The sequence below is a fragment of the Carcharhinus amblyrhynchos genome, unplaced genomic scaffold (genome assembly GCF_965287045.1).
Source record: "Carcharhinus amblyrhynchos unplaced genomic scaffold, sCarAmb.v2.hapA chromosome_1294, whole genome shotgun sequence".
NCBI classification, from domain to species: Eukaryota; Metazoa; Chordata; class Chondrichthyes; order Carcharhiniformes; family Carcharhinidae; genus Carcharhinus; species Carcharhinus amblyrhynchos.
In genome coordinates this window covers 1-13,556 of record NW_027651034.1, presented here as the reverse complement: position 1 = coordinate 13,556, position 13,556 = coordinate 1, and the positions used below count along the sequence as shown (strand labels likewise).

Genomic DNA, 13,556 nt, shown 5'->3' with positions numbered 1-13,556 from the left:
CACCACTTCAACGGGCAGAGAATTCCAGAGATTCACCACCCTTTGAGTGAAGAAGTTCCTCCTCAACTCCATTCTAAACCGCCCCCCCTTTATCTTGAGGCTGTGCCCCCTAGTCCTACTGTCCTTTCTGAGCGGGAAGAGCCTCTCCACCTCTATCCTATCCATCCCATTCATCATCTTATACGTCTCAATGAGATCTCCCCTCATTCTTCTAAACTCTAACGAGTACAAGCCTAGTTTATTCAGCCTCTCCTCATAGCTCAACCCCCTCAACTCCGGTATCAGCCTAGTAAACCTCCTCTGCACTCCCTCCAAGGCCAAAATATCCTTGTGTAAGTACGGCGCCCAAAACTGCACACAGTACTCCAGCTGTGGCCTCACCAATGCCCTATACAGCTGCAGGAAGACCTCCCTACTTTTATATTCAATCCCCCTCGCTATGAAGGCCAGCATCCCATTCGCCTTCCTGACCACCTGCTGCACCTGCAGGCTGGGTTTTTGCGACTCATGCACAAGGACCCCGAGGTCCCTCTGCACCGTCGCCTGCTGCAGTTTTTCGCCCCGTAAGTAATAGTCCTTCCTACCATTCTTCCTACCAAAGTGGACCACCTCACACTTGCCAACATTAAATTCCATTTGCCATTTCCTGGCCCATTCACCCAGCCTATCTAGATCCTTCTGCAGACTCTCCACACCCTCCGCACAATTTGCCGTTCCCCCAATCTTGGTGTCATCAGCAAATTTCGACACCCTACACTCGGTTCCCTCCTCCAGATCATCGATATAAATGGTAAATAGCTGAGGCCCCAGCACCGATCCCTGGGGCACTCCACTAGTCACCAACCGCCAATCCGAATAGCACCCATTGACCCCCACTCTCTGCCTCCTATTTGACAACCAATCCTCTATCCACGCTAACACCCTACCCCCAACTCCATGTCCCTCGACCTTCTGCAATAATCTTTTGTGAGGTACCTTGTCAAACGCCTTCTGAAAATCAAGAAAGACCACATCCACCGGCTCTCCTCTATCCACCGCCCTAGACACATCCTCATAAAACTCCAGTAAATTTGTCAGACACGACTTGTTACAGGGTATAAGGTGTGGGTGAGACTGCACTGGGAGTATTGTGTACAGGAGTTGGGACGTTATGTTACAGGGTATAAGGTGTGGGTGAGACTGCACTGGGAGTATTGTGTACAGGAGTTGGGACGTTATGTTACAGGGTATAAGGTGTGGGTGAGACTGCACTGGGAGTATTGTGTACAGGAGTTGGGACGTTATGTTACAGGGTATAAGGTGTGGGTGAGACTGCACTGGGAGTATTGTGTACAGGAGTTGGGACGTTATGTTACAGGGTATAAGGTGTGGGTGAGACTGCACTGGGAGTATTGTGTACAGGAGTTGGGACGTTATGTTACAGGGTATAAGGTGTGGGTGAGACTGCACTGGGAGTATTGTGTACAGGAGTTGGGACGTTATGTTACAGGGTATAAGGTGTTGGTGAGACTGCACTGGGAGTATTGTGTACAGGAGTTGGGACGTTATGTTACAGTGTATAAGGTGTGGGTGAGACTGCACTGGGAGTATTGTGTACAGGAGTTGGGACGTTATGTTACAGTGTATAAGGTGTGGGTGAGACTGCACTGGGAGTATTGTGTACAGGAGTTGGGACGTTATGTTACAGTGTATAAGGTGTGGGTGAGACTGCACTGGGAGTATTGTGTACAGGAGTTGGGACGTTATGTTACAGGGTATAAGGTGTGGGTGAGACTGCACTGGGAGTACTGGTGTCCAGTTTTGGCCTCCCTGTTGTGGGAAAGACATTGCTAATCTGGAAGGAGTGCAGTGAAGGTTTACGAGGATGTTGCCGGGATTAGCTGGGCCTGAGTTGTAGGGGGCGGTTGGCCAGGGAGGACTTCACTCCTCGGAAGGTCGGAGAATGAGGGGGTGACCTTACTGAGGTGTATAAAATCACGAGGGGCGGAGATCGGAGGAACGCAGAGAGTCTTTTCCCCAGGGGAGGGGGGACTGAAAATTAGAGGGCGCAGGTTAAAGGTGAGAGGGGAAAGATTTCAGAGGGACCTGAGGGGGTAACTCCCTCACACCGAGGGTGGTGAGTGGATGGAATGAAAGTGGTAAAGAGCAACGTTTGAAAAGCATTTGGATAAATACATGGATGGAGTAGGATTCGAGGGACAAAGACGGGCAACTTTTTTGCCTTATTCATTCTGGGACACAGCCATCACGAGCTGGCCCATCGCCCATCCCCAGTTGCCCCTTGGAGGGTAGTTGAGAGTCACCCACATTGCTGTGTCTCTGGACTCCCATGTAGGCCAGACCGGGGTAAGGACGGCAGATTTCCTTCCCTAAAGGGAACCAGATGGGTTTTTCCCACAATGGGTCATCAGGAGATTCTTAATCCCAGATATTTTTTATTGAATTCAAATTCCACCATCTGCTGTGGGTGGGATTCGAACCCGGGTCCCCCAGAACATTAGCTGAGACTCTGGATTAATAATCCAGTGATGATATCACGAGGCCATCACCTCCTTTAATTATATTACGATCACACTTGCCTCGAGGAAACCGTGCGACTGGATTATTCGCCAACCTCGATCATTGTGGATATCAGCTTCCCTCGTTGGTTCCTCAATATGCAGGTCGGGGAAAAGCCATCTCCGGTGTTTTGTAAACTGTGCGGTTTCCGAGCTCCCCCATCCAGACTGTTCCATTGTCCGTGTCGATACCCCACAACCAGAGAGGTTTCCAGCAGGGAAACAGGCCCTTTGGCCCAAATTGTCCATGTTGCCCCTTTTTAAAACCCCTAAGCTAATCCCCATTGCCCGCATTTGGCCCATATCCCTCTACACCCATCGTACCCATGTCACTGTCTAAATGCTTTTTAAAAGACAAAAATTGTACCCGCCTCTACTATTACCTCTGGCAGCTCGTTCCAGGCACTCACCACCCTCTGGGTGAAAAAATTGCCCCTCTGGACCCTTTTGTATCTCTCCCCTCTCATCTTAAACCTCTGCCCTCTAGTTTTAGACTCCCCTACCTTTGGGGGAAAAGATATTGACTATCTAGCTGATCTGTGCCCCTCATTATTTTATAGACCTGTATAAGATCACCCCTCAGCCTCCTACACTCCAGAGAAAAAAGTCCCAGTCTATCCAGCCTCTCCTTATAACTCAATCCATCAATATCCCAGTCTATCCAGCCTCTCCTTATAACTCAATCCATCAATATCCCAGTCTATCCCAGCCTGTCCTGATCAGACAAACCTCGTTTCCCCCCCCACCGATCCCTGCCCCCCCCGCTTCCCCACGACCCCACCTCCTGCTCCCCCCACCCCCCGGGTCCGCCCGGCACTCTTGGGGACAGAGACAGAGACACACACAGACTCAGTTGGTCTCTCAGTTCAGTTTTAATCAGCTGGGTAAATTCAGTGCAGGGACCATATTTCATATTTTCTGTTTTTTTTTGTATTTATTCGTTAGAAAAAAGAAACTTAAATCGCAGGAAAACGACAAAATAAAGATTGCAGCATCCCACCCTGCTCTCCCTCCCCCCTCTCCCTCCCTCCCTCCCCCTTTCCCTCGATCCCCATCCTTCCCTCCTCCTCTCCCTCCTCCCCCTCTCCCTCCCTCCCCCTCTCCCTCTCCCTCCTTCCCCCTCTCCCTCTCCCTCCTTCCCCCCTCTCCCTCTCCCTCCCTCCCCCTCTCCCTCTCCCTCCTTCCCCCTCTCCCTCTCCCTCCCTCCCCCTCTCCCTCTCCCTCCTTCCCCCCTCTCCCTCTCCTTCCTTCCCCCTCTCCCTCCTTCCTCCTCTCCCTCCCTCCCCCCCTCCCTCCTTCCCCCCTCTCCCTCTCCTTCCTTCCCCCTCTCCCTCCTTCCTCCTCTCCCTCCCTCCCCCTCTCCCTCCTTCCTCCTCTCCCTCCCTCCCCCTCTCCCTCCTTCCCCCCTCTCCCTCTTCTTCCTTCCCCCTCTCCCTCCTTCCTCCTCTCCCCCACTCCCCCCTCCCTCCTTCCCCCTCTCCCTCACTCCCCCTCCCTCCTTCCCTCCTGTTCCTCTCTCCCCCTCTCCTTCCTTCCCTCTGGCCCACCTTCCCCCCTCCTTTCTCCACCTCTCCCCCCTCCCTCCTTTCCCCGTCCTTCTTTTCCTCTTTCTCTCTCTTTGCCCGTTTCTCCCTCCTTCCTCCCTCCTCCATCCCCCTTCTTTCCTTCCATCCTTCCCGTCCCCCTCTTTCCCTCCATCCCTCCAACCTACCTCCCTCTCTCTCCTTTCCCTCTCCGAGTCCAGCCCAGTGACAACACCCGTCATTCCCACTTATTCCAACCAACGCATGTGGGCGATGAAGGGGGAGAGGAGAGAAGCGGGGAGGGCTGGGGCTTCATGGGGGAGGGGGTGCCCAGGGGAGGGACAGATCCCCCTGTCAGTCCCCTCCCCTCCCTTTCCTGAGAAAATAAAAGGACAAAAACAAAGGCAGAAGATCACAAGACGGCGTATTAACCCGAAAGACAGACAGATCTACACAGGGATAAGCGGTGGATGCTGATGGTGCGTCCGTGGTAGCGTCGGCTCGGAGCGGAGGGGCGGGAAAATGGAGGGGCCATGGGCGGTCAGGGGTCAGATAGAGGGGGAGGGAGGGAGGGTGAGGGGTCAAAGCCTGAGGGTCGCCCCCCCCCACCCGCCTCAATCCACCGGCCGCTTCTCGCTGTACTTTCTCGTGTGTTCCTCCGCATTCTTGAAGAACTTTTTCCGGTCTTTGCTGTATTCCTCCGCCAGCTCAATCCGCAGGGGGTGCTCCGGCTCCGGGTTATCGATCAGGTTCACCAGGGATTCGATAACTGCCGGGGGGCCCAGGGACGGAGCGAGGGAGAGAGAGAGAGAGAGAGAGAGGGGGAGGGGGCGAAAGAGGGAGAGAGAAAGGGCGGGAGAGGGAGAGGGAGAGATTGAGGGCGGGTGACAGGGAGAGAGAGGGAGGGAGAGAGAGAGAAAGGCAGGGAGAGGAGGATGGAGGGAGGGAGGGACGGAGGGAGGCAGAGAGAGAGGGAGAGAAAACACACAAACCACATCAATAAAACCAATGGATCGACCTTTGCCCTCTGTCCGGTCGGACCATCGCACCCCACACCCCACATCCCACACACACCACGGGGGTCAGAGAGGTGGGGGTGGAACAGGAGGGAGAAACTTCACAATTCAGGGAAAGCTTCAACATTAATCACAACCCACTCAGCACCACCATCACTCATCTCTCCAACTCTATGTCTCTCTCTCTCTGTCTCTCTCTCTCACACAAACGCACACACACACGCACACTCTCTATCTAACCCCGTGCTGTACCTGTCCTGGGAGTGTTTGATGTGGGGGACAGTGTAGAGGGAGCTTTACTCTGTATCTAACCCCGTGCTGTCCCTGTCCTGGGAGTGTTTGATGGGGGGACAGTGTAGAGGGAGCTTTACTCTGTATCTAACCCCGTGCTGTACCTGTCCTGGGAGTATTTGATGGGGGGACAGTGTAGAGGGAGCTTTACTCTGTATCTAACCCCGTGCTGTACCTGTCCTGGGAGTGTTTGATGGGGGGACAGTGTAGAGGGAGGTTTACTCTGTATCTAACCCCGTGCTGTCCCTGTCCTGGGAGTGTTTGATGGGGGGACAGTGTAGAGGGAGCTTTACTCTGTATCTAACCCCGTGCTGTACATGTCCTGGGAGTGTTTCATGGGGGGACAGTGTAGAGGGAGCTTTACTCTGTATCTAACCCCGTGCTGTACCTGTCCGGGGAGTGTTTGATGGGGGGACAGTGTAGAGGGAGCTTTACTCTGTATCTAACCCCGTGCTGTACCTGTCCTGGGAGTGTTTGATGGGGGACAGTGTAGAGGGAGCTTTACTCTGTATCTAACCCCGTGCTGTACCTGTCCTGGGAGTGTTTGATGGGGGGACAGTGTAGAGGGAGCTTTACTCTGTATCTAACCCCGTGCTGTACCTGTCCTGGGAGTGTTTAAGAACATAAGAACATAAGAAATAGGAGCAGGAGTAGGCCATCTAGCCCTTCGAGCCTGCCCCGCCATTCAATAAGATCATGGCTGATCTGTCGTGGCTCAGTTCCACTTTCCCGCCCTCTCCCCATAACCCTTAATCCCCTCTCTTATCAAAAACCCATCAACCCGCGTCTTAAAAATATTTAGCGAGGCAGCCTCCACCACTTCAACGGGCAGAGAATTCCAGAGATTCACCACCCTTTGAGTGAAGAAGTTCCTCCTCAACTCCGTTCTAAACCGCCCCCCTTTATCTTGAGGCTGTGCCCCCTAGTCCTACTGTCCTTTCTGAGCGGGAAGAGTCTCTCCACCTCTATCCTATCCATCCCATTCATCATCTTATACATCTCAATGAGATCTCCCCTCATTCTTCTAAACTCTAACGAGTACAAGCCTAGTTTATTCAGCCTCTCCTCATAGCTCAACCCCCTCAACTCCGGTATCAGCCTAGTAAACCTCCTCTGCACTCCCTCCAAGGCCAAAATATCCTTGCGTAAGTACGGCGACCAAAACTGCACACAGTACTCCAGCTGCGGCCTCACCAATGCCCTATACAGCTGCAGCAAGACCTCCCTACTTTTATATTCAATCCCCCTCGCTATGAAGGCCAGCATCCCATTCGCCTTCCTGACCACCTGCTGCACCTGCAGGCTGGGTTTTTGCGACTCATGCACAAGGACCCCGAGGTTCTTGATGGGGGATAGTGTAGAGGGAGCTTTACTCTGTATCTAACCCCGTCCTGACCCTGTCCTGGGAGTGTTTGATGGGGGACAGTGTAGAGGGAGCTTTACTCTGTATCTAACCCCGTCCTGTACCTGTCCTGGGAGTGTTTGATGGGGGGGACAGTGTAGAGGGAGCTTTACTCTGTATCTAACCCTGTGCTGTACCTGTCCTCGGAGTGTTTGATGGGGGGACAGTGTAGAGGGAGCTTTACTCTGTATCTAACCCCGTGCTGTACCTGTCCTGGGAGTGTTTGATGGGGGACAGTGTAGAGGGAGCTTTACTCTGTATCTAACCCCGTGCTGTACCTGTCCTGGGAGTGTTTGATGGGGGGACAGTGTAGAGGGAGCTCTACTCTGTATCTAACCCCGTCCTGTACCTGTCCTGGGAGTGTTTGAAGGGGGGACAGTGTAGAGGGAGCTTTACTCTGTATCTAACCCCGTGCTGTACCTGTCCTGGGAGTGTTTGATGGGGGGGGACAGTGTAGAGGGAGTTTTACTCTGTATCTAACCCCGTGCTGTACCTGTCCTGGGAGTGTTTGATGGGGGGACAGTGTAGAGGGAGCTTTACTCTGTATCTAACCCCGTGCTGTACCTGTCCTGGGAGTGTTTGATGGGGGACAGTGTAGAGGGAGCTTTACTCTGTATCTAACCCCGTGCTGTACCTGTCCTGGGAGTGTTTGATGGGGGGACAGTGTAGAGGGAGCTCTACTCTGTATCTAACCCCGTCCTGTACCTGTCCTGGGAGTGTTTGAAGGGGGGACAGTGTAGAGGGAGCTTTACTCTGTATCTAACCCCGTGCTGTACCTGTCCTGGGAGTGTTTGATGGGGGGACAGTGTAGAGGGAGCTTTACTCTGTATCTAACCCCGTGCTGTACCTGTCCTGGGAGTGTTTGATGGGGGGACAGTGTAGAGGGAGCTTTACTCTGTATCTAACCCCGTGCTGTCCCTGTCCTGGGAGTGTTTGATGGGGGACAGTGTAGAGGGAGCTTTACTCTGTATCTAACCCCGTGCTGTACCTGTCCTGGGAGTGTTTGATGGGGGACAGTGTAGAGGGAGCTTTACTCTGTATCTAACCCCGTGTTGTACCTGTCCTGGGAGTGTTTGATGGGGGGACAGTGTAGAGGGAGCTTTACTCTGTATCTAACCCCGTGCTGTACCTGTCCTGGGAGTGTTTGATGGGGGGACAGTGTAGAGGGAGCTTTACTCTGTATCTAACCCCGTGCTGTCCCTGTCCTGGGAGTGTTTGATGGGGGACAGTGTAGAGGGAGCTTTACTCTGTATCTAACCCCGTGCTGTACCTGTCCTGGGAGTGTTTGATGGGGGGACAGTGTAGAGGGAGCTTTACTCTGTATCTAACCCCGTGTTGTACCTGTCCTGGGAGTGATTGATGGGGGGACAGTGTAGAGGGAGCTTTACTCTGTATCTAACCCCGTGCTGTACCTGTCCTGGGAGTGTTTGATGGGGGACAGTGTAGAGGGAGCTTTACTCTGTATCTAACCCCGTGCTGTACCTGTCCTGGGAGTGTTTGATGGGGGGACAGTGTAGAGGGAGCTTTACTCTGTATCTAACCCCGTGCTGTCCCTGTCCTGGAGTGATTGATGGGGGACAGTGTAGAGGGAGCTTTACTCTGTATCTAACCCCGTGCTGTACCTGTCCTGGGAGTGTTTGATGGGGGGACAGTGTAGAGGGAGCTTTACTCTGTATCTAACCCCGTGCTGTCCCTGTCCTGGGAGTGATTGATGGGGGGACAGTGTAGAGGGAGCTTTACTCTGTATCTAACCCCGTGCTGTACCTGTCCTGGAGTGTTTGATGGGGGACAGTGTAGAGGGAGCTTTACTCTGTATCTAACCCCGTGCTGTACCTGTCCTGGGAGTGTTTGATGGGGACAGTGTAGAGGGAGCTTTACTCTGTATCTAACCCCGTGCTGTACCTGTCCTGGGAGTGTTTGATGGGGGGACAGTGTAGAGGGAGCTTTACTCTGTATCTAACCCCGTGCTGTACCTGTCCTGGGAGTGTTTGATGGGGGGACAGTGTAGAGGGAGCTTTACTCTGTATCTAACCCCGTGCTGTACCTATCCTGGGAGTGTTTGATGGGGGGACAGTGTAGAGGGAGCTTTACTCTGTATCTAACACCGTGCTGTACCTGTCCTGGGAGTGTTTGATGGGGGGACAGTGTAGAGGGAGCTTTACTCTGTATCTACCCCCGTGCTGTACCTGTCCTGGGAGTGTTTGATGGGGGGACAGTGTAGAGGGAGCTTTACTCTGTATCTAACCCCGTGCTGTACCTGTCCTGGGAGTGTTTGATGGGGGACAGTGTAGAGGGAGCTTTACTCTGTATCTAACCCCGTGCTGTCCCTGTCCTGGGAGTGTTTGATGGGGGACAGTGTAGAGGGAGCTTTACTCTGTATCTAACCCTGTGCTGTACCTGTCCTGGGAGTGTTTGATGGGGGGACAGTGTAGAGGGAGCTTTACTCTGTATCTAACCCCGTGCTGTACCTGTCCTGGGAGTGTTTGATGGGGGGACAGTGTAGAGGGAGCTTTACTCTGTATCTAACCCCGTGCTGTACCTATCCTGGGAGTGTTTGATGGGGGACAGTGTAGAGGGAGCTTTACTCTGTATCTAACACCGTGCTGTACCTGTCCTGGGAGTGTTGATGGGGGGACAGTGTAGAGGGAGCTTTACTCTGTATCTAACACCGTGCTGTACCTGTCCTGGGAGTGTTTGATGGGGGGACAGTGTAGAGGGAGCTTTACTCTGTATCTAACACCGTGCTGTACCTGTCCTGGGAGTGTTTGATGGGGGACAGTGTAGAGGGAGCTTTACTCTGTATCTAACCCCGTGCTGTACCTGTCCTGGGAGTGTTTGATGGGGACAGTGTAGAGGGAGCTTTACTCTGTATCTAACCCCGTGCTGTCCCTGTCCTGGGAGTGTTTGATGGGGGACAGTGTAGAGGGAGCTTTACTCTGTATCTAACCCCGTGCTGTACCTGTCCTGGGAGTGTTTGATGGGGACAGTGTAGAGGGAGCTTTACTCTGTATCTAACCCCGTGCTGTACCTGTCCTGGGAGTGTTTGATGGGGACAGTGTAGAGGGAGCTTTACTCTGTATCTAACCCCGTGCTGTACCTGTCCTGGGAGTGTTTGATGGGGGACAGTGTAGAGGGAGCTTTACTCTGTATCTAACCCCGTGCTGTCCCTGTCCTGGGAGTGTTTGATGGGGGACAGTGTAGAGGGAGCTTTACTCTGTATCTAACCCCGTGCTGTACCTGTCCTGGGAGTGTTTGATGGGGACAGTGTAGAGGGAGCTTTACTCTGTATCTAACCCCGTGCTGTACCTGTCCTGGGAGTGTTTGATGGGGACAGTGTAGAGGGAGCTTTTACTCTGTATCTAACCCTGTGCTGTACCTGTCCTGGGAGTGTTTGATGGGGGACAGTGTAGAGGGAGCTTTACTCTGTATCTAACCCCGTGCTGTACCTGTCCTGGGAGTGTTTGATGGCATTGTGGATACAACATGGACACACAGGCTGTGGGGTGAGGATCGGTGTGAGGGTTGGGATTGGGGTGGGGGATGAAGGTCACGTGTTAGGGTCGGGGTCAGAGTGAAGGTCGAGGTTCGGGTCAGGGTCAGGGTGAGGGTAAAGGTCGTGGGTTGGGTTGTTCAGTGTGGGGGTTGGGGGTCACGGGTTGGGGTTAGGGTCAGGTGTGAGGGTCAGGTGAGGATCAGGAGCCAGGGTTGGGGTTAGGGTCAGCGTTCAGGGGTTAGTGTCAGGGGTCAGGGTCAGGGGTCAGGATGAGGGTCAGGTATTAGGGTCAGGAGTTGAGGGGAGGGTCAGAGGGCGGAGTTAGTGTCAGGTGTCGGGGAGGGTAAGGATTCAGGGGTAGGGTCAGGTGTCAGGGTTGAGGGTCAGAGCTTGGGGGTGAGGGTCAGGATAGGGTCAGGGGTCGTGGATTAGGGTCGGTGGTTAGGATTAGGGTCAGGGGTGAGGGTCAGTGTCAGGGGTTTAGGTCAGGGGTTAGGGCTAGGGTCAGGGGTTAGGGTCAGGGTTAGGGTCGGTGTTGGGGTCAGGGGTGAGGGTTGGGGTCAGGGGTGAGGGTCAGGTGTCAGGGTTAGGGTTAGGGTCAGGGGTTAGGGTCAGGGGTTAGGGTCGGTGTTAGGGTTAGGGTTGGGGTCAGGGGTGAGGGTCAGGGGTGAGGGGTTAGGGTCAGGGGTGAGGGCTGGGGTCAGGGGTTAGGGTTAGGGTCAGGGCTGAGGGTCAGGTGTCAGGGTCAGGGGTTAGGGTCGGTGTTGGGGTCAGGGGTTGGGGTGAGAGTCAGGGGTTAGGGTTAGGGTTGGGGGTTAGGGTCAGGGTTAGGGTTAGGGTCAGGGGTTAGGGTCCGGGGTCAGGTGTTAGGGTCAGGGATTATGGTTGGTGTTGGGGTCAGGGGTTAGGGTTAGGGTCAGGGGTTAGGGTCCGGGGTCAGGTGTCAGGGTCAGGGATTAGGGTCAGTGTTGGGGTCAGGGGTTAGGGTTAGGGTCAGGGGTTAGGGTCGGTGTTGGGTCAGGGGTTAGGGTTAGGGTCAGGGGTTAGGGTCGGTGTTGGGGTCAGGGGTTAGGGTTAGGGTCAGGGGTTAGGGTCGGTGTTGGGGTTAGGGTCAGGGGTTAGGGTCGGTGTTGGGGTCAGGGGTTAGGGTTAGGGTCAGGGGTTAGGGTTAGGGTCAGGAGTTAGGGTCGGTGTTGGGGTTAGGGTCGGTGTTGGGGTCAGGGGTCAGGGGTGAGGGGTCAGGGCTCTGGGTGACGTTACCTTGTATTGTTTTGGTGGCGGGTTTCCAGTTATCTGCGCTGATGATGGGCAGGCAGACCTGCCCCTTCTCATCAATGTTCGGGTGGTAAATCTGTGTTTTGAAGGTGACTTTGGGGGTTTGAAGGGATAATCTGAGGGGTAATTGATGTGGATCCTGAAGGCCCCTTGTCGTACGGCGGCTGTTGCTGTTTCCCGGTGAGGGAGAGAGAGAGAGAAAGAAAGGATTAGCGAGAGGAACTTACCCACTCCCCCATTCACAGAACCCCGGCAACGTCAGACAGGCCACTCGGCCCATCGAATCCACACCCGCGCTCTGACAGAGTATCTTACCCACGTCCCCTCCCCTGCCCGAACCCCGTAACCCCCCACATTTACCACCTAACCTGCAAATCTCTCGACACCAAGGGACAACTCAGCAACGGCCAATTCCCCCCTCTAACCCGCACATCGTTTGGACTGTGGGAGGAAACCCACGCAGACACGGGGAGAATGTGCAGTCTCCACCCAGACACTGAACCCCCGAGCCGGGAATCGAACCAGGGTCCCTGGCGCTGTGAGGCAGCAGCGCTAACCCCGCTGTGCCACCGTGGCTCCCTCTAGGGAAGGACATCTGCCACCCTTACCCCGGTCTGGCCTACACGGGACTCCAGAGACACAGCAACGTGGGTGACTCTCTACCACCCTCCAAAGGGGCAACTGGGGACGTGCGATAGACCCCGACCCAGGCAGTGACCCCCGTGTCCCAGGGACGGATAAAGGGAGAATGGAAGCACCCCCAGGTTCTCCCTGTATCCCCCCCACCTCCCTCAGCGTGCCAGCTCGGAATCTCATCCCGGCGTTCCGTGGTGAGACTGGACGTACCGGCAAAATGAGAACCTGCCAGAAGAATACGTTCTCGTCCGCTTCCATGTTACGGATGTAAGCCTTATCCGCATTCTTAATGTCCGTCAGCTCCTGGGGTTCGGGGACAGAAACACACATGAATTAACTGACTGGAGGCTTCGGCCTGCCTGCTAGGGCGCACTGCTGACTGCACAGATAGATAGAGGCTAACAACATGGAAACAGGCCTTTGGCCCAAAATTGTCCACGCCACCCCCCTTTCATAACCCCGAAGCTAATCCCAATTGCCCACATTGGCCCCTATCCCTCTATACCCATCTTACCCATGTAACTGTCTAAAATTGTACCCGTCTCTACTACTGCCTCTGACACTCACTACCCACTGTATGAAAAAATTGCCCCCTCTGGACCCTTTTGTATCTCTTCCTCTCTCACCTTAAACCTACGCCCTCTAGTTTTAGACTCCCCTACCTTTGGGGAAAAGATATTGACTATCTAGCTGATCTGTGCCCCTCATTATTTTATAGACCTCTATAAGATCACCCCTCAGCCTCCTACACTCCAGAGAAAAAAGTCCCAGTCCATCCAGCCTCTCCTTAATAACTCAATCCATCAATATCCCAGTCTATCCAGCCTCTCCTTATAACTCAATCCATCAATATCCCAGTCTATCCAGCCTCTCCTTATAACTCAATCCATCAATATCCCAGTCTATCCAGCCTCTCCTTATAACTCAATCCATCAATATCCCAGTCCATCCAGCCTCTCCTTATAACTCAATCCATCAATGTCCCAGTCTATCCAGCCTCTCCTTATAACTCAATCCATCAATATCCCAGTCTATCCAGCCTCTCCTTATAACTCAATCCATCAATATCCCAGTCTATCCAGCCTCTCCTTTATAACTCAATCCATCAAGTCCCGGTAGCATCCTAGTAAATCTTTTCTGCACTCTTTCTAGTTTAATAATATCCTTTCTATAATAGGGTGACCAGAACTGTACACAGTATTCCAAGTGTGGCCTTACCAATGTCTTGTACAACTTCAACAAGACGTCCCAACTCCTGTATTCAATGTTCTGACTGATGAAACCAAGCATGCTGAATGCCTTCTTCACCACTCTGTCCACTTTCAAGGAGCTCTGAACCTGTCCCCCTAGATCTCTTTGTAA

The 13,556-nt window shown here is 53.7% G+C and overlaps 1 pseudogene across 1 annotated transcript; it reads right to left on the bottom strand.

Moving 5' to 3' along the window:
• Nucleotides 1–4,212: 4,212 nt before the first annotated feature.
• Nucleotides 4,213–12,539, bottom strand: LOC145340690 (ubiquitin-conjugating enzyme E2 L3-like; annotated as a pseudogene). The gene is made up of 3 exons (XR_013886278.1): nucleotides 12,405–12,539; nucleotides 11,544–11,728; nucleotides 4,213–4,850 (listed from the first exon to the last, which is right to left on the bottom strand). The product of XR_013886278.1 is annotated as a ubiquitin-conjugating enzyme E2 L3-like (transcript).
• Between the last annotated feature and the right edge of the window lie 1,017 nt (nucleotides 12,540–13,556).